The sequence below is a fragment of the Panulirus ornatus genome, chromosome 21, assembly GCF_036320965.1.
Source record: "Panulirus ornatus isolate Po-2019 chromosome 21, ASM3632096v1, whole genome shotgun sequence".
In the NCBI taxonomy this organism is placed as follows: Eukaryota; Metazoa; Arthropoda; class Malacostraca; order Decapoda; family Palinuridae; genus Panulirus; species Panulirus ornatus.
Window position 1 is genome coordinate 19,552,703 of NC_092244.1, and position 24,693 is coordinate 19,577,395.

Genomic DNA, 24,693 nt, shown 5'->3' on the forward strand with positions numbered 1-24,693 from the left:
TACGCACTTTATTTACCTCCTTCCAGAACATCTTTTTTTTCTCCCTAAAATTTAATGATACTCTCTCACCCCAACTCTCATTTGCCCTCTTTTTCACCTCTTGCACCTTTCTCTTGACCTCCTGTCTCTTTCTTTTATACATCTCCCACTCAATTGCATTTTTTCCCTGCAAAAATCGTCCAAATGCCTCTCTCTTCTCTTTCACTAATAATCTTACTTCTTCATCCCACCACTCACTACCCTTTCTAATCAACCCACCTCCCACTCTTCTCATGCCACAAGCATCTTTTGCACAATCCATCACTGATTCCCTAAATACATCCAATTCCTCCCCCACTCCCCTTACTTCCATTGTTCTCACTTTTTTCCATTCTGTACTGAGTCTCTCCTGGTATCCTCACACAAGTCTCCTTCCCAAGCTCACTTACTGTCACCACCCTCTTCACCCCAACATTCACTCTTCTTTTCTGAAAACCCATACAAATCTTCACCTTAGCCTCCACAAGATAATGATCAGACATCCCTCCAGTTGCACCTCTCAGCACATTAACATCCAAAAGTCTCTCTTTCGCGCGCCTGTCAATTAACACGTAATCCAATAACGCTCTTTGGCCATCTCTCCTACTTACATAAGTATACTTATGTATATCTCGCTTTTTAAACCAGGTATTCCCAATCACCAGACCTTTTTCAGCACATAAATCTACAAGCTCTTCACCATTTCCATTTACAACACTGAACACCCCATGTATACCAATTATTCCCTCAACTGCCACATTACTCACCTTTGCATTCAAATCACCCATCACTATAACCCGGTCTCGTGTATCAAAACCACTAACACACTCATTCAGCTGCTCCCAAAACACTTGCCTCTCATGATCTTTCTTCTCATGCCCAGGTGCATATGCACCAATAATCACCCATCTCTCTCCATCAACTTTCAGTTCTACCCATATCAATCGAGAATTTACTTTCTTACATTATATCACATACTCCCACAACTCCTGTTTCAGGAGTACTGCTACTCCTTCCTTTGCTCTTGTCCTCTCACTAACCCCTGACTTTACTCCCAAGACATTCCCAAACCACTCTTCCCCTTTACCCTTGAGCTTCGTTTCACTCAGAGCCAAAACATCCAGGTTCCTTTCCTCAAACATACTACCTATCTCTCCTTTTTTCACATCTTGGTTACATCCACACACATTTAGACACCCCAGTCTGAGCCTTCGAGGAGGATGAGCACTCCCGGCGTGACTCCTTCTTCTGTTTCCCATTTTAGAAAGTTAAAAAAATACAAGGAGGGGAGGATTTCTGGCCACCACCTCCCGTCCCCTCCAGTCACCTTCTACACACATCGAGGAATGTGTGGAAGTATTCTTCCCCTATCCCCAGGGATAATATATAATATATATATATATATATTATAAAACATATATAAAAATATATATATATACATAATATACATACGCACATATACACAAACACACCAACACAATCACACACACATATATATATATATATATTATAAATATATATATATAATATATATATATATATTATCCCTGGGGAAAGGGAGAAAGATACTTCCCACGTATTCCTGCTTCGTAAAGGCGACTAAAAGGGAAGGAGCAGGGCTGGAAATCCCCCACTCATCGTTTTTTTTCAATATTTCCAAAAGAAAACAGAGAAGGGGGCCAGGTGGAGGATATTCCCTCAAAGGCCCAGTTCTCTGGTCCTTTTACTACTACAAGTCGCTAACGTGGGAAATGGCGACTAGTTTTGAAAGAAAAGCAGGAGATGATATATAATAAATAGATATAATATATAATATATCAAAGAATGAGACAGGAGTCAAGAAAAGGTGCAAGAGTGAAAAAAAGAAGGGCAAATGAGAGTTGGGGTGAGAGATATCATTACATTTTAGGAAATAAAAAGATGTTTGGAAGTGAGTAAATAAACGTGCGTAAGACAAGGTAGCAAATGGGACTTCAGTGAAGGCGCAAAAAAAAAAAAAATAGGGGATTGATAACAAGTAGTGGTGATGTGAAGAAGGAGATGGAGTGAGTATTTTGAAGTGTTTGTTTGAATGTGTTTGATTGATAGAAGCAGATATAGGTGTTTTTGGCGAGGTGTGGTGCAAAGAGAAGAGGGATAGGAAAAGATTTGTTAAACAGAGAAGAGGTATGAAAGCTTTGCCGGAAGATGAAAGCCGCAATGCAGCAGGTTTGATGGTAATTGCTGTGGAATTTATAAAAAAGGGGGGTTGACTGTATTGTTGACTGGTTGGTAAGGTTATTTTAAATGTATGTATGACACATGTTAGGTGCCTGAGGTATTGCGGAATGCGTGCGATTGCCAAATGTACAAAGAGCAAAGGGGATAAGAGTGAGTGCTCAAATTACAGAGGTATAAGTTTGTTGAGTATCCCCTGGTAAATTATAATGGAGGTATGATTGAAGAGGCGAAGGCAATGTAAAGCCACAGATTGGGGAAGAGCAAAGTGCGGTTTCAGAAGTGGGGTAAAAAAAAAAAAGAGGATGTGTTGGATCAGGTGTTTGCTTTGAAAATGTTATTGAGAAATACTTAGAAAAGCAAAAGGATTGTATGTACATTTATGGAATCTGGAGAAGGCATATGATTGAGTTGATAAGAAGCGCTGTGGAAGGTATTAAGAATATATGGTGTGGGAGGAAAGTTGTTAGAAGCAGTGGAAAAGTTTTTTATCGATGATGTAAGGCCTGTGTACTTGTAGGAAGCGAGGAAAGTGAATGGTTCTCAGTGAAATGTAAGGTTTGCGGCAGGGGTTTGTGATGTCTCCATGGTTGTTAATTTGTTTATGGAGTGGGGTGTTAGTGAGGTAAATGAGCAAGAGTTTTGGAAAGAGGGGCAAGTATGAAGTCAGTAGCGGGATGAGAGAGCTTGGGAAAGTAGTCATTTGTGTTCGCTGATGAACAGCGCTGGTGCTGATTCAAGTGAGAAACTGCAGAAGCTGGTGACTGAGTTTGGAAAAGTGTGTGGAAGAAGAAAGATTAAGAGTAAATGTGAATAAGGGCAAGTTATTAGGTACAGAGGTTGTAGGGTTGAGGGTCAATCCAATTGGAGGTGAAGTTTGAGAATGGAGAAAAACTGGAGGAAGGAAGTGTTTTAGATAATCTGGGAGTGGATCTGGCAGCGATGGAACCTTGGAAGCGGAAGTGGATCAATATGGTAGGGGAGGGGGGCGAAATCCTTGGAAGGGCCTTGAAGAATGTGGGTGGGAAGTCGAGAACTTATCTCGAAAGCAAAAATGGGTATGTTTGAGGGAATAGTGGTTCCAACAATGCTGTATGGTTGCGAGGCGTGGGCTATGGATAGAGATGTGCGCAGGAGGATGGATGTGCTGGAAATGAGATGTTTGAGGACAATGTGTGGTGTGAGGTGGTTTGATCGAGTAAGTAACTTAAGGGTAAGAGAGATGTGTGGAAATAAAAAGAGCGTGGTTGAGAGAGCAGAAGAGGGTGTTTTGAAATGGTTTGGGCACATGGAGAGAATGAGTGAGGAGAGATTGACCAAGAGGATATATGTGTCGGAGGTGGAGGGAACGAGGAGAAGAGGGAGACCAAATTGGAGGTGGAAAGATGGAGTGAAAAAGATTTTGTGTGATCGGGGCCTGAACATGCAGGAGGGTGAAAGGAGGGCAAGAAATAGAGTGAATTGGAGTCATGTGGTATACAGGGGTTGACGTGCTGTCAGTGGATTGAAGCAAGGCATGTGAAGCGTCTGGGGTAAACCATGGAAAGCTGTGTAGGTATGTATATTTGCGTGTGTGGACGTGTGTATGTACATGTGTATGGGGGGGGGGTTGGGCCATTTCTTTCGTCTGTTTCCTTGCGCTACCTCGCAAACGCGGGAGACAGCGACAAAGTATAAAAAAAAAAAAAAAAAAAATATATTTTTTTTTTTTTCATACTATTCGCCATTTCCCGCATTAGCGAGGTAGCGCTAAGAACAGAGGACTGGGCCTTTGAGGGAATATCCTCACCTGGCCCCCTTCTCTGTTCCTTCTTTTGGAAAAAAAAAAAAAAAAAAAAAATAAAAAAAAAAAAAAAAAAAAAAAAAACGAGAGGGGAGGATTTCCAGCCCCCCGCTCCCTTCCCTTTTAGTCGCCTTCTACGACACGCAGGGAATACGTGGGAAGTATTCTTTCTCCCCTATCCCAAGGGATAATATATATATATATATATATATATATATATATATATATATATTTTTTTTTTTTTTTTTAAATATATATATATATATATATATATATATATATATATTTTTTTTTTTTTTTTATACTTTGTCGCTGTCTCCCGCGTTTGCGAGGTAGCGCAAGGAAACAGACGAAAGAAATGGCCCAACCCCCCCCCCCATACACATGTATATACATACGTCCACACACGCAAATATACATACCTACACAGCTTTCCATGGTTTACCCCAGACGCTTCACATGCCTTGATTCAATCCACTGACAGCACGTCAGCCCCGGTATACCACATCGCTCCAATTCACTCTATTCCTTGCCCTCCTTTCACCCTCCTGCATGTTCAGGCCCCGATCACACAAAATCTTTTTCACTCCATCTTTCCACCTCCAATTTGGACTCCCTCTTCTCCTCGTTCCCTCCACCTCCGACACATATATCCTCTTGGTCAATCTTTCCTCACTCATTCTCTCCATGTGCCCAAACCACTTCAAAACACCCTCTTCTGCTCTCTCAACCACGCTCTTTTTATTTCCACACATCTCTCTTACCCTTACGTTACTCACTCGATCAAACCACCTCACACCACACATTGTCCTCAAACATCTCACTTCCAGCACATCCATCCTCCTGCGCACAACTCTATCCATAGCCCACGCCTCGCAACCATACAACATTGTTGGAACCACTATTCCTTCAAACATACCCATTTTTGCTTTCCGAGATAATGTTCTCGACTTCCACACATTCTTCAAGGCCCCCAGAATTTTCGCCCCCTCCCCCACCCTATGATCCACTTCCGCTTCCATGGTTCCATCCACTGCCAGATCCACTCCCAGATATCTAAAACACTTTACTTCCTCCAGTTTTTCTCCATTCAAACTCATCTCCCAATTGACTTGACCCTTAACCCTACAGTACCTAATAACCTTGCTCTTATTCACATCTACTCTTAACTTTCTTCTTCCACACACTTTACCAAACTCAGTCACCAGCTTCTGCAGTTTCTCACATGAATCAGCCACCAGCGCTGTATCATCAGCGAACAACAACTGACTCACTTCCCAAGCTCTCTCATCCCCAACAGACTTCATACTTGCCCCTCTTTCCAAAACTCTTGCATTTACCTCCCTAACAACCCCATCCATAAACAAATTAAACAACCATGGAGACATCACACACCCCTGCCGTAAACCTACATTCACTGAGAACCAATCACTTTCCTCTCTTCCTACACGTACACATGCCTTACATCCTCGATAAAAACTTTTCACTGCTTCTAACAACTTTCCTCCCACACCATATATTCTTAATACCTTCCACAGAGCATCTCTATCAACTCTATCATATGAAGTGAGTATCCTGAAGGGTGTTTGGAACATGGATGTATGGAGCAAAAGAGAAAGGTATGGTGAACACAGATAGGAGGTCGAAGCCTTGAAATAAAAAAGGAGCAAAGTGGATGGTCTGCATCTGAATTTCTCAATAAAGAGGGTGATAGCATTTCTGAATGGTTCAGATAGGATTTCCTATATATTTATCACTTCAGGTGAGTGTTGGAGGACTAGCGTAATCCATGTATATTACATTAACCCCTCAATTTAACAGTAAGGGGGTGTCTGTTAATGCCGAATGCCCATTATATCAAGAATGTAACCTATGGGCCATTTTTTAATACAATGCACTGTTCACAAGCTTTCTTTTAACTCCTAAGTCACTTGATGCCACTTTGAATTGTAAGTATTGCAAAATTTGATAAAAGTTAATTCTCTGTATAAAGCCTGACCACACAGCAGCTTGCGGCAGACTGAGACTGAAATAGAGTCTATCCCACACTACCAAAAACAAGTGCGATATGAAATGCACATGGTATGACGTTTGATATTTTTAAAAGTCCTTTATTTCTTAAATTATCATCAATTAATGTATTATTATTCACCCTGTCTGTTAAATCTGAAATCCATTAATTCGAGGGTTTACTGTACTATAATACTGAAGCAAGGGGTAACGTGAAAGCTTAAATTAGAGATAAGAGTATGCTGAGTATAAACGGTAAGTTGAATGGAAGAGTAATGATTGTGAATGTGATGATATGCACAGAGCATTGGATTGGGGAGAGCAATGTAAGTGAAGAATTTGTGTGAAAAACAGTTAAGAGAAAGAAAGGGATTTGTATGTGGCATTTATGGATCTAGAAAAAGTGTATGGGGAGGATAACAGAGATCTTGTGGGAGCAAAAGTGAAGATATGTACAGGTTTTCAGAAAAGAAGAAAGAATGTTGGAGTGAAGAGAGTGGTGAGAGTAAGTGAGCTTGGAAAGGAGATTTGTGCGATGAAGTACCAGGAGAGATTGAGTGCAGAATGGAAAAAGTTGAGATCAAATGATGTAAGGGGAGTGGTGGAGGAATGGGATGTATTTAGGGAAAGACTGATGGCTTGCACAAAAGATGCCTGTGGCATGAGAAAGGTGGGAGGTGGGCAGATTAGATAGGGAAGAGAGAGGCATTTGGATGATTTTTGCAGAGAAATAGAGAAAATGATTGGGAGATGTATAAAAGAAAGAGGCACGAGGTCTAGAGAAAGGCACAGGAGGTGAAAAAGAGGGCAAATGAGAGTGTGGGTGAGAGAGCATCGTTAAATTTCAGGGAGAATAAAAAATGTTTTGAAGGAGGTAAATAAAGTGCATAAGACAAGAGAACAAATTGGAACATCGGTAAAGGGGGCAAAGTGGGAGATAATAACAAGTAGTAGTGAAGTGAGAGGGAGATGGAGTAAGTTTTTGAAGGTTTGTTAAATCTGTTTGATGACAGAGTGGCAGATATAGGATGTTTTGGTTGAGGTGGTGTGCAAAGTGAGAGGGTCAGGGAGAATGATTTGGTAAACAGAGAAGAGGTAGTGAAAGCTTTGCAGAAGATGAAAGCTGGCAAGGAAGCGGGTTTGGATGGTATTGCTGTGGAATTTACAAAAAAAAGGGGGGACTGTGTTGTTGACTGGTTGGTGAGGATGTTCAATGTATGCATGGTTCATGGTGAAGTGCCTGAGGATTGGTGGAATGAATGCATAGTGCCACTGTACAAAGAGAAAGGGGATAAAGCGAGTGTTCACTTATCATTATTATCATATCACACTTTGCCGCTGTCCCCCCGTGTTAGCGAGGTAATGCAAGGAAACAGACGAAAGAATGGCTCAACCTACCTACATACACATACATATACATAAATGCCCACACACACACATATACATACCTATACATTTCAACACATACATACATATACATACACAGACATATATATGTATACACATCCACATATTCATACATGCTGCCTTCATCCATTCCCGCCATCATCCAGCCACACATAAAATGACATCCCCTCCCCCAGCGTGCACATGAGGTAGCGCTAGGAAAGGACAACAAAGGCCACATTCGTCCACACTCAGACTCAAGCTGTCATATGTAATGCACCGAAACCACAGCTCCCTTTCCACATCCAGACCCCACAAAAATTTCCATGGTTTACCCCAGATGCCTCACATCCCCTAGTTCAATCCATTGACAGTAATTCAACCCCAGTATACCACATCGTTCCAATTCACGCTATTCCTTGCATGCCTTTCATCCTCCTGTATGATCAGGCCCCGATCGCTCAAAATCTTTTTCACTCCATCCTTCCACCTCCAATTTGGTCACCCACTTCTCGTTCCCTCCACCTCTGACACATATATCCTCTTTGTCAAGCTTTCCTCACTCATTCTCTCCATGTGACTAAACCATTTCAAAACACCCTCTTCTGCTCTCTCAACCACACTCTTTTTGTTACCATATATCTCTCTTACCCCTTTCATTGCTTACTCGATCAAACCACCTCACACCATATATTGTCCTCAAACATCTCATTTCCAACACATCCACCCTCTTCCACACAAACCTATCTATCACCAATGCCTCAACCATATATCACTGTTGGAACCACTATTCCTTCAAACATACCCATTTTTGCTTTCTGAGATAATGCTCTCACCTTCCACACATTCTTCAATGCTCCCAGAACCTTACCATTTCTCTCGCTAACGCGGGAGACAGCGACTAATTGTAATAAAAGAAATATATATATATATATATATATATATATATATATATATATATATATATATATATATATATATATTATCCCTGGGGATAGGGGATTAAGAATACTTCCCACGTATTCCCTGCGTGTCGTAGAAGGCGACTAAAAGGGGAGGGAGCGGGGGGCTGGAAATCCTCCCCTCTCGTTTTTTTTAAATTTTCCAAAAGAAGGAACAGAGGGGGCCAGGTGAGGATATTCCGAAAAAGGCCCAGTCCTCTGTTCTTAACGCTACCTCGCTAATGCGGGAAATGGCGAATAGTTTGAAAAAAAAAAATATATATATATACATATATGTATATATATATATATCCCTGGGGATAGGGGAGAAAGAATACTTCCCACGTATTCCCTGCGTGTCGTAGAAGGCGACTAAAAGGGGAGGGAGCGGGGGGCTGGAAATCTTCCCCTCTCTTTTTTTTTTTCCAAAACAAGGAACAGAGAAGGGGGCCAGGTGAGGATATTCCCTCCAAGGCCCAGTCCTCTGATCTTAACGCTACCTCGCTAACGTGGGAAATGGCGAATAGTTTGAAAGAAAGAAAGATGTATATATATATATATATATATATATATATATATATATATATATATATATATATATATATATATATATATATATATGTATGTATAAAAGAAAGAGACAGGAGGTCAAGAGAAAGGTGCAAGAGGTGAAAAAAAGGGCAAATGAGAGTTGGGGTGAGAAAGTATCATTAAATTTTAGGGAGAATAAAAAGATGTTCTGGAAGGAGGTAAATAAAGTGCGTAAGACAAGGGAGCAAATGGGAACTTCAGTGAAGGGCGCAAATGGGGAGGTGATAACAAGTAGTGGTGATGTGAGAAGGAGATGGAGTGAGTATTTTGAAGGTTTGTTGAATGTGTTTGATGATAGAGTGGCAGATATAGGGTGTTTTGGTCGAGGTGGTGTGCAAAGAGAGAGGGTTAGGGAAAATGATTTGTTAAACAGAGAAGAGGTAGTGAAAGCTTTGCGGAAGATGAAAGCCGGCAAGGCAGCAGGTTTGGATGGTATTGCAGTGGAATTTATTAAAAAAGGGGGTGACTGTATTGTTGACTGGTTGGTAAGGTTATTTAATGTATGTATGACTCATGGTGAGGTGCCTGAGGATTGGCGGAATGCGTGCATAGTGCCATTGTACAAAGGCAAAGGGGATAAGAGTGAGTGCTCAAATTACAGAGGTATAAGTTTGTTGAGTATTCCTGGTAAATTATATGGGAGGGTATTGATTGAGAGGGTGAAGGCATGTACAGAGCATCAGATTGGGGAAGAGCAGTGCGGTTTCAGAAGTGGTAGAGGATGTGTGGATCAGGTGTTTGCTTTGAAGAATGTATGTGAGAAATACTTAGAAAAGCAAATGGATTTGTATGTAGCATTTATGGATCTGGAGAAGGCATATGATAGAGTTGATAGAGATGCTCTGTGGAAGGTATTAAGAATATATGGTGTGGGAGGAAAGTTGTTAGAAGCAGTGAAAAGTTTTTATCGAGGATGTAAGGCATGTGTACGTGTAGGAAGAGAGGAAAGTGATTGGTTCTCAGTGAATGTAGGTTTGCGGCAGGGGTGTGTGATGTCTCCATGGTTGTTTAATTTGTTTATGGAGTGGGTTGTTAGGGAGGTAAATGCAAGAGTTTTGGAAAGAGGGGCAAGTATGAAGTCTGTTGGGGATGAGAGAGCTTGGGAAGTGAGTCAGTTGTTGTTCGCTGATGATACAGCGCTGGTGGCTGATTCATGTGAGAAACTGCAGAAGCTGGTGACTGAGTTTGGAAAAGTGTGTGGAAGAAGAAAGTTAAGAGTAAATGTGAATAAGGGCAAGGTTATTAGGTACAGTAGGGTTGAGGGTCAAGTCAATTGGGAGGTGAGTTTGAATGGAGAAAAACTGGAGGAAGTGAAGTGTTTTAGATATCTGGGAGTGGATCTGGCAGCGGATGGAACCATGGAAGCGGAAGTGGATCATAGGGTGGGGGAGGGGGCGAAAATCCTGGGGGCCTTGAAGAATGTGTGGAAGTCGAGAACATTATCTCGGAAAGCAAAAATGGGTATGTTTGAAGGAATAGTGGTTCCAACAATGTTGTATGGTTGCGAGGCGTGGGCTATGGATAGAGTTGTGCGCAGGAGGATGGATGTGCTGGAAATGAGATGTTTGAGGACAGTGTGTGGTGTGAGGTGGTTTGATCGAGTGAGTAACGTAAGGGTAAGAGAGATGTGTGGAAATAAAAAGAGCGTGGTTGAGAGAGCAGAAGAGGGTGTTTTGAAGTGGTTTGGGCACATGGAGAGGATGAGTGAGGAAAGATTGACCAAGAGGATATATGTGTCAGAGGTGGAGGGAACGAGGAGAAGAGGGAGACCAAATTGGAGGTGGAAAGATGGAGTGAAAAAGATTTTGTGTGATCGGGGCCTGAACATGCAGGAGGGTGAAAGGAGGGCAAGGAACAGAGTGAATTGGAGCGATGTGGTATACCGGGGTTGACGTGCTGTCAGTGGATTGAAGCAGGGCATGTGAAGCGTCTGGGGTAAACCATGGAAAGCTGTGTAGGTATGTATATTTGCGTGTGTGGACGTATGTATATACATGTGTATGGGGGGGGTTGGGCCATTTCTTTCGTCTGTTTCCTTGCGCTACCTCGCAAACGCGGGAGACAGCGACAAAGTATAATAAAAAAAATAATAATATATATATATATATATATATATATATATATATATATATATATATATATATATATATATATATATATATATACACATATATTTTTCTTATAATTTGTTGCTGTCTCCCGCGTTAGCATGGTAGCACAAGGAAACAGACGAAAGAATGGCCCATCCCACCAATGTACACATATATAGACATATACGTCCACACATGCACATATACATAACTATACATTTCAACGTATACATATATATAAATACACAGACATATACATATATACACATGTACATAATTCATACTTGCTGCCTTTATTCATTCCCGTCCCCACCCCGCCACACATGAAAATGACACCCACTTCCCCCCGCATGCGCATGAGGTAGTGCTAGGAAAAGACAACAAAGGCCACATTCATTCACACTCAGTCTCTAGCTGTCATGTATAATGCACTAAAACCACAGCTCCCTTTCCACATCCATGATATATATTATCTATTCACTTACTATACTTTGTCACTGTCTCCCACATCAGAGAGTAGCGCAAGGAAACAGATGTAAGAATGGCCCAACCCACCCACATTCACATGTATATAAATACACGTCCACACACACACCTATACATACCTATACATTTCAACGTATACATATATATACATACACAGACATATACATATATACACATGTACATAATTCATACTTGCTGCCTTTATTCATTCCCGTAGCCACCCTGCCACACAAGAAATGACAACCCCCTTCCCCCGCATGAGCGCAAGGTAGCACTAGGAAAAGACAACAAAGGCATATCCTCTTTGTCAATCTTTCTTCACTCATTCTCTCCATGTGACCAAACCATTTCAGAACACCCTCTTCTGCTCTCTCAACCACACTCTTTTTATTACCACACATCTCTCTTACCCTTTCATTACTTACTCGATCAAACCACCTCACAACACATATTGTCCTCAAACATCTAATTTCCAACACATCCACCCTCCTCCGCACAGCTCTATCTATAGCCCACGCCTCGCAACCATATAACATTGTTGGAACTGCTATTCCTTCAAACATACCCATTTTTGCTTTCCAAGATAATGTTCTCGACTTCCACACATTTTTCAATGCTCCCAGAACTTTCATCCCCTCCCCTACCCTGTGACTCACTTCCATTTCCATGGTTCCATCCACTGCCAAACCCACTCCCAGATATCTAAAACACTTCACTTCCTCCAGTTCTTCTCCACTCAAACTTATCTCCCAATTGACTTGTCCCTTAACCCTACTGTACCTAATAACCTTGCTCTTATTTACACTTACTCTCAGCTTTCTTCTTTCACACACTTTACTAAACTCAGTCACCAACTTCTGCAGTTTCTCAGCCAAATCAGCAACCAGCGCTGTATCATCAACGAACTACAACTGACTCACTTCCCAAGCTCTCTCATCCATAACAGACTGCATACTTGCCCCTCTCTCCAAAACTCTTGCATTCACCTCCCTAACAACCCCATCCATAATCAAATTAAACAACCATGGAGACATCACGCACTCCTGCCACAAACTGACATTCACTGAGAACCAATCACTTTCCTCTCTTCATGCTCGTACACATGCCTTACATCCCGATAAAAACTTTTCACCGTTTCTAACAACTTGCCTCCCACACCATATAGTCTTAATACCTTCCACAGAGCATCTCTACCAACTCTATCATATACCTTCTCCAGATCCATAAATGCTACATACAAATCCATTTGCTTTTCTACGTATTTCTCACATACATTCTTCAAAGCAAACACCTGATCCACACATCCTTTACCACTTCTGAAACCACACTGCTCTTCCCCAATCTGATGCTCTGTATATGCACTTTGCTTTTGCATAATGGTACTATGCATGCATCCCGCCAATGCTCAAGCACTTCACCATGGTCCATACATACAATGAATATCCTTTTCAACCAATCAACAACACAGTCATCCCCTTTTTTAATAAATTCAACTGTAAAACCATCCAAACCAACCGCCTTGCCAGATTTCAACTTCCACAAAGCTTTCACTACCTCTTCTCTCTTTATCAAACCATTCTTCCTGACCCTCTCACTTCGCACACCACCTTAACCAAAACGCCCTATATCTTCCACTCTATCATCAAACACATTCAACAAACCTTCAAAATACTTGCTCCATCTCCTTCTCACTTCATCGCCACTTGCCCCCTTCACCTATGTTTCCATTTGTTCTCATCTTATGCATGTTATTTACCTCCTTCCAAAACATCTTTTTATTATCCCAAAAATTTAATGATACTCTCTCCCCCAACTTTCATTTGCCCTCTTTTTCAACCCTTGCACCTTTCTCTTTACCTCCTGTTGCTTTCTCTTATACATCTCCCAGTCATTTGCACTACTTCCCTGCAAGTATCATCTTAACGCCTCTCTTTTCTCTTTCACTAACAACCTTACTTCTTCATCCAACCAATCACAACTCTTTCTAACCTGCCCACCTTCTCCCTTTCTCATGCCACATGCATCTTTCGCACAAGCAATCACTGCTTCCCTAAATACATCCCATTCCTCACCCACTACCCTAATGTCATTTGCTCTCCCTTTTGCCATTCTACACCCAATCTTTCCTGGTATTTCCTCACACAAGTCTCCTTTCTAAGCTCACTTACTCTCACCACTCTCTCCTCCTTTCTGAAAACCTTTACAAATCTTCACCTTCGCCTTCACTAGATAGTCATCAAACATCCCTCTAGCTGCCTCTCTCAGTACATCAACACCCAAAAGTCTCTCTTTTATACAGAAATAAATTAACATATTATCCAATAATGCCCTTTGACCATCTCTCCTACTCACATACACTTATGTATATCTCTTTTTTAAACCAGGTATTCCCAATCACCTGTCTTTTTTCAGCACAAAAATCCACAAGTTCTTCACCATTTCCATTTACAACACTAAACACCCCACGTACACCAATTATACCCTGAAGTGCCACATTACTCACCTTCAAATTCAAATCATCCAACGCTATAACCCGGTCTCATGAATGAAAGCTTATAACAAACTAACTCAGCTCCTCCCATAACACTTACCTCTCATGATCTTTCTCCTCATAACAAGGTGCATAGGCACCAATAATCACCCATCTCTCTCCATCCACTTTCAGTTTTACCCATATCAATCTAGAGTTTACATTCTTACACTCTATCACATACTCCCACATCTCCTGCTTCAAGAGTATTGCTACTCCTTCCTTAGCTCTTGTCCTCTAACCAACCCCTGACTTTACTCCCAAGACTTTTCCACACCACTCTTCCCCTTCACCCTTGAGCTTTGTATCACTCAGAGCCAGAATATCCAGGTTTCTTTCCTCAAACATACTACCTATCTCTCCTTTCTTCTCACCTTGGTTGCATCTACACACATTCAGACACCCCAATCTGAGCCTTCGAGGAGGATGACTCCTTTTTCTGTTTCCCTTTTCAGAAATTTAAATACAAGGAAGGGGGGGGGGGGTTTTCCAGGCCAATGCTCCCGCTCCCTTTAGTCACCTTCTACAACACAAGGTTGAATTCGTTGGAAGTATTCTTTCTCCCCATCCCCTACCCTGTGGGGCAGGGTGGAGCTGGCAATGGATGAAGGCAAGCAAGTATGAATAAGTACATGTGTCTGTATGTGGCTGTGTATGCATATGTATATGCATGTATATGTGTATATGTTGATATATGTATGTATATCTACGTATATGGGCGTGTACGTATATATGTATGTATATATATATTTTATCTCTGGGGATAGGGGAGAAAGAATACTTCCCACGTATTCCCTGTGTGTCGTAGAAGGCGACTAAAAGGGGAGGGATCGGGGAGCTGGAAATCCTCCCCTCTCAATTCTTTTTAATTTTCTAAAAGAGGGAACAAAGAAGGGGGCCAGGTGAGGATTTCCCTTAATGGCCCAGTCCTCTGTTCTTAACGCTACCTCGCTAACGAGGGAAATGGCGAATAGTTTGAAAAAAAAAAAAAATGTATATATGTGTGTATATGGGTGAATGGATCTTTCTTTGTCTGTTTCCTGGTGCCATCTTGCTGTTGTGGGAAACAGCGACCAAGTATAATAAATGAATAATAAAGGATAACGTGTAATTTGCTTATTATCTTTGTATAATGTGGTCAATAAACATCTATCTATCTATCTATAATTCAGTGTATCTATGTCGCAAAAGTCTCCAAAATTGTGAACTATGTAGCTGTCATAAAACAAAAAGACAACAAGTGGCGATGACACAATCCATCAATTCACCAACAACAACCCAGCCAGTGTGCAAACTTTAAATATCTGCTCAGTATTAAATAAGGTAAACTTGCCTGATGATTTTTTTGTTAACTTTTCTATATTTCCTATCAACAGAAAACATTGAAATATATATTCAGAATTTTTTGATAAACTCCCAAAATTTTCAGGGCTCCACCATTTAGGATTTAAAGAGTGAAAGACCCAGTCATTTCAGGACCTGTCTGGTGTTACCAGACTGCACCTGAATGAAATTACAAAATGAGAGAAAAACTCCCTTCAGTAAGGTTGTGTCATTGTAAAGGAATGAAAAGAATTCAATCTTGGAGGAACTCACTCCCAAGGAGTCCATCACTACTGATTGTAGTGCAGCCTTCAAGTTGCAGGAACCCTGTAAAAGGTGTTAAGGGTTATATAACAAAAATCAAGCCCTGTTACCAATCTTAAAATTCATTCATAAAGTGAAAAAAAATTGTTGTTCACTACTGTTGGTAGGAACTTTTTGGATAAATAAGTTATAATTGTTCACACAACCATAAATCTACAGTACCTTGTATCAGTGAAACTGTCAATGGTTACATGAGAGTAAAATTCATTACAAAACACCTAACCTTGTGAACTTACATTTCTCAAAAAATAAGGAATATGTTATCTCATGAACATAGACTGGCTAACGAAGGAAACTTTACCAAGGTAAGAGTGTTCAGATTATCTAGTTTCATAATCAGTTCTTTATTCTGACAAGGCCTGACTTAACATAAAGGAAGAAAGCAGCTTAACAAAAATTTTAATAGCAACCTAACCTTCATCTTATTTTTCACTTATTTAGAGATCTATCCAATGGAATTTCTAAGAATTAAAATCTTAATAAACTCTAAAAAGTTGTAAGATTTTAACTTTAATTCAAAGAGGAAATCGGTAACTTTAGTCTGAAAATGTATCTGAAAAGTATCTTACCAAATTCTCCAACTATGGCACCATGACATACTGGAGACAAGGAAGTTACTGCAAAGACAACCAGTGCAAAGGTTATCACTTGCAGTAAGAATTTTGATAAATTCATGAGTACCTCTACAGATAAACCTTCAGCATTTAAGCCACACCTGTTGAGACAATGATTCATTAAGCATTCATCTCCAAAATTAACCTACATCCATGTTCAATTTACTGATCATACAATTTACCCCTTACAGACCACAGGGTGTTACAACTCACATCATTCTTCTTACACAATCCATCCATCAGCCACTCATCACATCTTCAACACTATCAAAATACATTTTTGTCATCAATACAGCAAGAAATGATATCACTAGTTACAAACTTTCAAAAGACTTAGAAAACAGACCAGAGTGTACAGGAGTCTCTATTTTCTTGTACTTCATTAAAGTGTTCACCCAAACTTCCTAACTATCTTCACCTTGTTCTTAACTTTCCTATAGTAGATATCAAAAGCATGGTTCTTAATACATTTTTCAAGTAATCAAAAGAATTATTTCTTGGTAAAACAAGCTAATCACATTGAGTTATTTGAGAGGAACATGAAGTATGACTACATGACATGAGGAAAGTAATGAAGGGATATATGAGATTTGGTATGACAGGGAATGCAAAGGGAATGAATTGTGGTGATAGAGTGGGTTATACTTAATACATTAAGGAGGTTTGGGCATGTGGAAAGAATATGGGACAGAGTTTAGTATGATTAAAGGGGTTGGTTTGAGAGGAAGACCTGTGACATGGGGAAATAAAGTGGAAAAGTAATGAAGAGATAGAAATGGGGGAAGAATGCATGGAATGGTATATGCAAAGGAGGTATATAATACATGGATAAGTAAAGGCATTTAATACAGGGATAAGTAAAGGCATTTAATACAGGGATAAGTGGAGAGTATTAAGCTGTGGCCACCCCTTGATGGCAGTTTATAGAGGGAACAGGCATCAAAGACATAAACAGGTAGATAAAATTACTTTCCATTGTTATCTTATTACCTTATAAATTCAATATGAATGTAATATCCCTCAAATTTTCAAAATCTTTTTTAAAGTAATTACAGACATAACATCAACTCAAAAGATTGGTGGACTTGTTCAATGCTTTCAATTCCTGAAGTTTGCAAAATTACTGGGTTGCATCAAAACATAATTTTGTTCTCTTCAATTTTGCTAACATAATCAAAGTCCTTCTCTCATCTTATGTATACACAATCAATATTTTATACTTGAGAACTAATACATAAAAAGTTTATTGAAAAACTTAGAAAGGGTGTTCAAGTGGAGGGCACCAACAGTTCGCTTCTGTCTTACTAAACCCATTAAAAATGTAATGTTACTTATCCTTACCATACATTCATCTGTAGATTATAAAGACAGAGGTTTCCTTCACTGCCACCTTCACACAGGAGTGTGTGCTGAAATGGTATTGACATATGGGATGAAAAGTAAGGAGTATGACTGAGAGTATACATTTTGGAAGTGGAGGGAACACAGAAAAGTGGGGAACTAAGTAGGAGGTGGAAGGATAGAGTAAAAGACACATTGCCTGAAAGGTGACTGAACATTCAGGAGAGTGTATGGCATGCATGGGAAAGGGCAAACACGAGCAATGTGGTATACAGCAGGTGACATGCTGTGACTGGGATGAACCAGGGAATATGAAGCAGCTAGGAGAAATCCCAGAAAGGTGTGTGAGGCCTATTCATGAGGAGGAAGCACCAGTTTTGTTGCACAATAGACAACAGCAAGAGAGTGGATGTTTGCAAATGAGACTGATCCTTATGATCCTGGCACTATCTCACTAAAGCTAGAAATGACAAAAAAGCATTAAGACATCTAAATAATTCATGTGTGAGGTATGATTAGTATACAATATACTAACCCCTTAAAAGCAACATGAAGTGTATAGAAGATGTTGTCAGTTGGTCAAGAAGGGAGCTAAGGGGAGAGGAGGATTGGGGTACATCATCAGCTGGATCATGAGAAAGATACCACCTGGTTGCTGGGAGAGAAAGGAACTCTCAGCTGGTTGTTGGGGAGGGAGTAAATGTCAGCTGGCTTGTGAGTCAGGAACTACTAGCTGGTTCATAAGTAGCCAGTATATCTCTACTGTTTACCAGCATCAAAGCAGAAGTATCCTAATCTTGTATCAACTCAATGCTCACTGTTATCATGTTTTTATACATTTGTCACTCCCTCACCCCTGGTTACCTAGTCCTACCATCTTCTTGCAAGCATCATACACTTACTCAAACCTTGCTTATCATTATCATTTTTTTCAACAAGAGTACTTTTGCCAATTCCTGTACTCAAACACATAAATATTATCATGACAGTCTGCCAAATCTATGGCCCCTAGTCCCTGGCAATATGGGATGCTAAGAATCTCAGGGTTTCTGCCTGACTCTACTACTGATGAGAGGGAGGGCTATCTGGCAGTAGTAGTATCAGCCCCTCCAATAACCTTTCCTTCTTAGTTAGACCTTCCTCCTTTTCTGTTTTCACTATACCAACATTCATGGTTTCTCTAGTAAATTACGTGAGTTGAACACCCTTTGTCTTGTACCTCTCCTGATATCTTACTTCTGTCTGAAACACAGTTGTCCAATGAAGTTCTCTAGTCCTTTTTTCACTGCTAACTATAACCTCCACTCACAAATCTGGTTCAAAGGTAGTGTTTATGCTTATTCCAACATCAACACACGTCGCATGTCTCAAGGACCTCGAGTCTCAAAACATTGATGTTATGTGGCTCAAAGTATGTCTCCCTACTTCCACACTTTTCCACTGTTTTGCCTATTGCTCTCCCAATTCTATAAATTCTATATCCTTTTTCAAGTGTCTAAACTCCTCCCATGAGACTGTGAGATCCTTTCACCCACAAGCCAAGATCCTCTACCGTGGGGATTTCAATGTTGGGGATTTCAATGTCACTATAGGGAATGGTTGAATTTCTCCCATACACATGGTGGAGGTATTGAAGCCCTCACACTATCCATTCTCAATGATTTAGAGCAAATCATCTTCCACCCTACCCATATTTCTGACCGCTGTGACTACTCTCCTAACATTCTGGATTTGTTTTTCACCTCTAGTCCATCTTGCTGTAAATACGTAATCTCACACCAGTTGTTTCATCTGATCACACTCTTGAAAATCTACCTATTCTAATGGTACCTTCCCCTCCAGCAGCCTCTTCTAAGCATAAATACTGGCACCTGAACAGAGCTGACTGGAATAAATTATGTAATTTCTTTTCTGACTCTCCTTGGATAAATCACTCTCTCTTATGTGGTGATGCTTCTGTCTCTGCCAAATGCATAGTAGAGGTTACTCTTGCAGGAGTGAAAACATTTATCCCCTCTTCCTCCAAGGCAACCTCTTCATCCAATCCATGGTTCAACCATTTTGGTTCTAAGGCCATCCAGGCAAGTAATCTGGAATACTGGGCTTGGAAAAACTCTCCTTCTTCTGGCTCCCATTCACCTTTCATCACTGCCCATAATTGCTGCAAGCACATTAGCCATTAGAGGAAGCATTTCTTTATTCAAAGCAAGTGCGATAACCTCTCCTCATCATCCACTGAGAGGTATTTCTGGTCTTCAGCTAAGGGCATCTCTAACAACTCTCTTTGGTTCATTTCTCCTCTAACTCCACCTCGGATGACTAACAATCCTTCACCCCGATGCTCTTCTTACCAATCCTGTGCCCCTTCCTGTAATCTCTTTTTAGAGTCCAAAAAACACTTCTTTCTCTGGACGGGAGCAAGGCTTATGGTACTGATGGCATCCATACCCACATACTGAAAGAGTGTGCCTCTGAAATTGCACCTGTGCTTGCTTGTCTATTACATTTCTGTTTTAAACCAAAATTTTTCCTACTCCATGCAAGCATACAATGATACAGCCCATCCCTAAGAAGGGCGACAAGTCTGAAACCTCTAACTATTGTCCTATTGCTTTCACATCTACCATTTCCAAAGTCTTTGAATTCCTACTCAACTCCCATATCCTTAAACACCTCAAAAATCAAGTCTTCTCTCTGATCACCAGTATGGCTTCAATAATGTGAGAGCCACTGGTAATACTCTTTCCAATCTGACCATCATCACTGAAAGATTTCGGGGAGTTATGTGTAGTTGCCCTAAGGCTTTTGACAGGGTATGGCATTGGGGTCTCATCTCTAAGCTCCCCTCTTTTGGCGTCCCCCTCACTTTGCTCCTTCACATCTAGCTTCTTCTCTGGCCAATCTACCTCTGGTTGATGGATCAGCCTCCCCCCTTTTATCCATCAACAGCAGTGTCCTGCAAGGTTCTGTCCTGTCCCCTACACTTTTTCTCCTTTTTTTAACGATTTCCTCTCCTCCACAAATAATCCAATGCACTCATACGCTGACAACTCAACACTGCATTATCTACATCATTAAATACTGCTCCCTCTTCTCTCACTCACACAGTCTTCTCAATAACTTGGACAGGATATCTGAAGTGGGAATACAAAATCTTCAGTTTAATGCCTCCAAGACCCAGTTTCTACCCATATCTCTATTGAAAACTTCTCAATTCTCATCTTTCCTTTGACCATTCTGTTATTCCACCTCGTGACTCAATAAACATACTTGGCATTACTGTAACGTCCACTCTTTCTAACCCCACATTACAGGAATAGCTAAGTCTTCCTCTAAGAAACTTGGTGTCCTGTTTAGATGTCGAAACCACTTCTCTTCTGAACAGTTGCTCTGTTTAAACAAGGGATTAACTTGTCCTTGTATGGAGTACTGCTCTCGCATTTGGGAGCGGTTGTAGCTCTGCATCCTTATTTGACAGAGTTGAGTCGAAAGCAATCTTCCACATAAACTGTCCCAGGCTAACCTCCAAACTTGACTCCCTTGCCCTATGCCGCAATGTTGGTTCACTTTCCATCTTCTATAGGTATTGCTTTGGTTTTTGCTCCTGAGAGCTGCCTGCTTATGTGCCCACACCACTAGTTAGACCACACAATACTCGGCAAGCTGCTGCGTCACATGATTATTATGTGGCCATCAACTCAAGGGTGGGCTGCTTTGATAACTGCTTCTTTCCCTAAATGTCAAAGCTTTAGAACTCTCTAACCCCTCGTGTCTTTCCCAATAACTATGACCGAACACATTTCAAAAGACAAGTTTCTCACTTTCTCAAAAATTCATAAACACATTTTCCATTGTCTTTTCTTTTTCCGTTTTATAATTCTCTATTTCAATAATGGCCCAGCCTTGATGTAGACTTTTGTCCATGAACTGAAGCCTTCAACATAAGAATAAAATAATGTCTTTAGATAGCCACACCACTCTCCACTGCAGAAAGAAGCACTACAACTATTCATATAAAGAAACATAATATTCTAGATATGGAGATGGCAGGATTAAACTAGACAACTATGACAGTATAAAATTTTACTTTCATTTCATCAATAATTGCAGGTTCAAGTAATGATGTCTAGAGGCACTAAAGAAATAACTTGTGAATCTGAAGGAAACAAATACCAGTGGACTCTTTATACCTCACTAAAGCAGGAAATGGCAAAATAGTATGAAAAAAGAAAAATCGAAATAATGTGTGTGTGAAGTATGATTAGCATATAATATTGCATGGTCTGAATGTGGCAAGGGAGCTGTGGTTTCAGCGCATTACACAGCATGATAGCAAGAGAGTGGATATGAGCAGATGTGACCTTTCTTCGTCTGTTCTTGGCACTACTTCGCTTATGAAGGAAATGGCAATCAAGTATGAAAGAAAGATTATAGTTTACAATAACTCCTTAAAAGTAACATGAAGTTTGTACTGTATACAGACAGACATTCAACAGCTCCATTACAAAAAGATGTAGCACATCCATTCTATGAAGAAAGCCATAAAATCTTCAGGTGATTCCTTTACACTACATATGAGTCATATATCTAGGCTCACTTTAGTACATATATGAAAAGTTAAAATTCTTTATACGTCAAATACATTAGCTCCACCTAAAAAGATTATCTATTTACAGTGACATTATTGTCTAAAATTTCTTAAGTACTTATATTTTTTTCCATTATCAACATATTATTCCTCTAACTCTGAGACTCCTCTATTTTTGGCATTCTATCAATACATTTTCCATGGCAATATTGACCATGGGTCAACATAGTAAGACCAATTCTTAAGAGAATAAAAGTTTCATATGCCTGTTGTTGTTGAAGTCAGAGTGCCATACTTCAATACTTCTGGGCTTCCAAGTCCCATTTAGCATTATATTTACATCTAACAATCATTGTAAGGTAAAAGTCTTATACAGATTGCTATGTACTGCTTCTTTAAACTCAGCGTCTGCTATTTTTTTTCTCTTACTGCTGATATCAGTAAGTCTAGGATACCAACAAAATCTAATACTTGTGTTTTGAGTGGATTCTTACAATCCAGTCTTGACCCTTTGAACTAGGTGATGCACACTGGATCATAGTGTGATAAAAGCACTATGAGAGAACTGGAGTGGATTGTAAATTTCATTTGGAGATTAATCAACTAATTTACCATAAGCATAAGCAATCACCAACAATCACAAATGTTCAAGTAGACATGCTGTTGATTATGATATACCAAATATCTCATTTCAGCAACAATACAGTCATCTTGACATACCGACTGTACGGTACGAGTAAGAAATAAATCTCCCCTTTTCTCCTGCTTTCAGTTGATATTCAAAATCCCACACTGCTTCTTTGCAAATCTTTTATTAACTAAGAAAATTTTCCATTACCAGCAACATACGATGCTGTAACATTATGGGAGACAAGAAATTCTATGAGTCTGTGAGGATAATCATTTCCAGAGAATGCTAAATTCTGCGCATGCCCTGGCAACTTGGAAACAGTTTTAACACCCCCAGATGCTCAGTCTCTTTCTAATCAAGAATTTTCATCTCTCCATTCATCTATCTTGCAAAGCTTCCATCTTGTTCTTTCAAAGAGCAGTATCAGCAGTTTTTCTGATGTTACATCTATATTTACATTTTAATATGCATTCGACTTAACCCTTCCCCAAAGATATTAACATGAGCTGAGCAATGTCCCTAGACATGCCTACACTCTGGGTTTTTAGCTTTAATTGCTTGGATGTGCATCAAGCCTGGGTGGTGGGTGAGATGGCAGTGTTATAATTTCTCCCCACTGTGAGTCATCCTCCAGCCATGACTAAATGCATATTTTTGTGAGTTTTCAAGGGAAAAATTGACCAGCATTTACCTACATTCAAAGGACCAGGCAGATGATCCTGACTTATTCAATGATGATGATTTGTCTTCAGATTTTGTGGACACAGACATTTTCAAAATCAAGAGTTAGCCAAGATGGGGCAGGAGGAGGTTTTGTATAAAAGTGGAGGCAGCAATGCTAAAGCAAGCAATTTTTCTATTTCAGTAGCCAGAAACCATCACACTGCCAAAGCATGTTAGCCATATAAGAAAACTGAAAATATTATATGAACTAATTTGATATGCTTGACCAGTACATTCTAAAGAAGAGTGAATCAGAGGACATATATTTCATGAAGATGTGGGAGAACTATGGCAGGAGGAAAAAGACATGTTTTTGCTGGCAACGTGTAAAGATGATCCCTGTCCCAGTGTGAGGAAGTGAGGTGCTTTGTATTGTAGCCATCTGCCTCTAGGGCACAGACAATGTTGCCAACTCTGCTCCAACACAATTTGTTTTTGATGAAAGTAATTTTGCTGCAACTGTCTGGGTGGTGGTTGAGATAGCAATATTTATTTATCTATATTTATTTTGCTTTGTTGCTGTCTCCCACGTTAGTGAGGTAGTGCAAGGAAACAGACAAAAGAATGGCCAAACCCACCCACATAGACATGTACATACATACACGTCCACACATACACATATACATACCTATACATCTCAACGTATACATATATATACGCAAACAAACATATACATATATACACATGTACATAATTCATACTGTCTGCCTTTATTCATTCCCATCGCCACCCCGCCACACATGAAATAACAACCCCCTCCCCCCGCATGTGTGTGAGGTAGCGCTACGAAAAGACAACAAAGGCCACATTCGTTCACACTCAGTCTCTAGCTCTCACGTATAATGCACTGAAACCACAGATCCCTTTCCACATCCAGGCCCCACACAACTTTCCATGGATTACCCCAGACGCTTCACACGCCCTGGTTCAATCCACTGACAGCACGTCGACCCTGGTATACCACATCGCTCCAATTCACTCTATTCCTTGCATACCTTTCACCTTCCTGCATGTTCAGGCCCCGATCACTCAAAATTTTTTTCACTCCATCTTTCCACCTCCAATTTGGTCTCCCACTTCTACTCGTTCCCTCCACC

The 24,693-nt window shown here is 40.3% G+C and overlaps 1 protein-coding gene across 6 annotated transcripts in view; it reads right to left on the minus strand.

The window, feature by feature from the left end:
- The window catches only part of LOC139756395 (uncharacterized), a 665,354-nt gene that overhangs the window by 623,720 nt on the left and 16,941 nt on the right, over positions 1–24,693 (minus strand). For 4 of the 6 annotated variants that reach the window (XR_011714330.1, XR_011714331.1, XM_071675809.1 and 1 more), the window contains exon 2: positions 16,269–16,414. The exons of 1 other annotated variant lie outside the window; for it this stretch is intronic. The gene's annotated coding sequence lies outside the window, so the exon portion shown is untranslated. Of the gene's footprint in view, positions 1–15,648; positions 15,667–16,268; positions 16,415–24,693 lie in introns of those variants that run through there. One more of the 6 variants, XM_071675808.1, reaches the window with a different exon arrangement.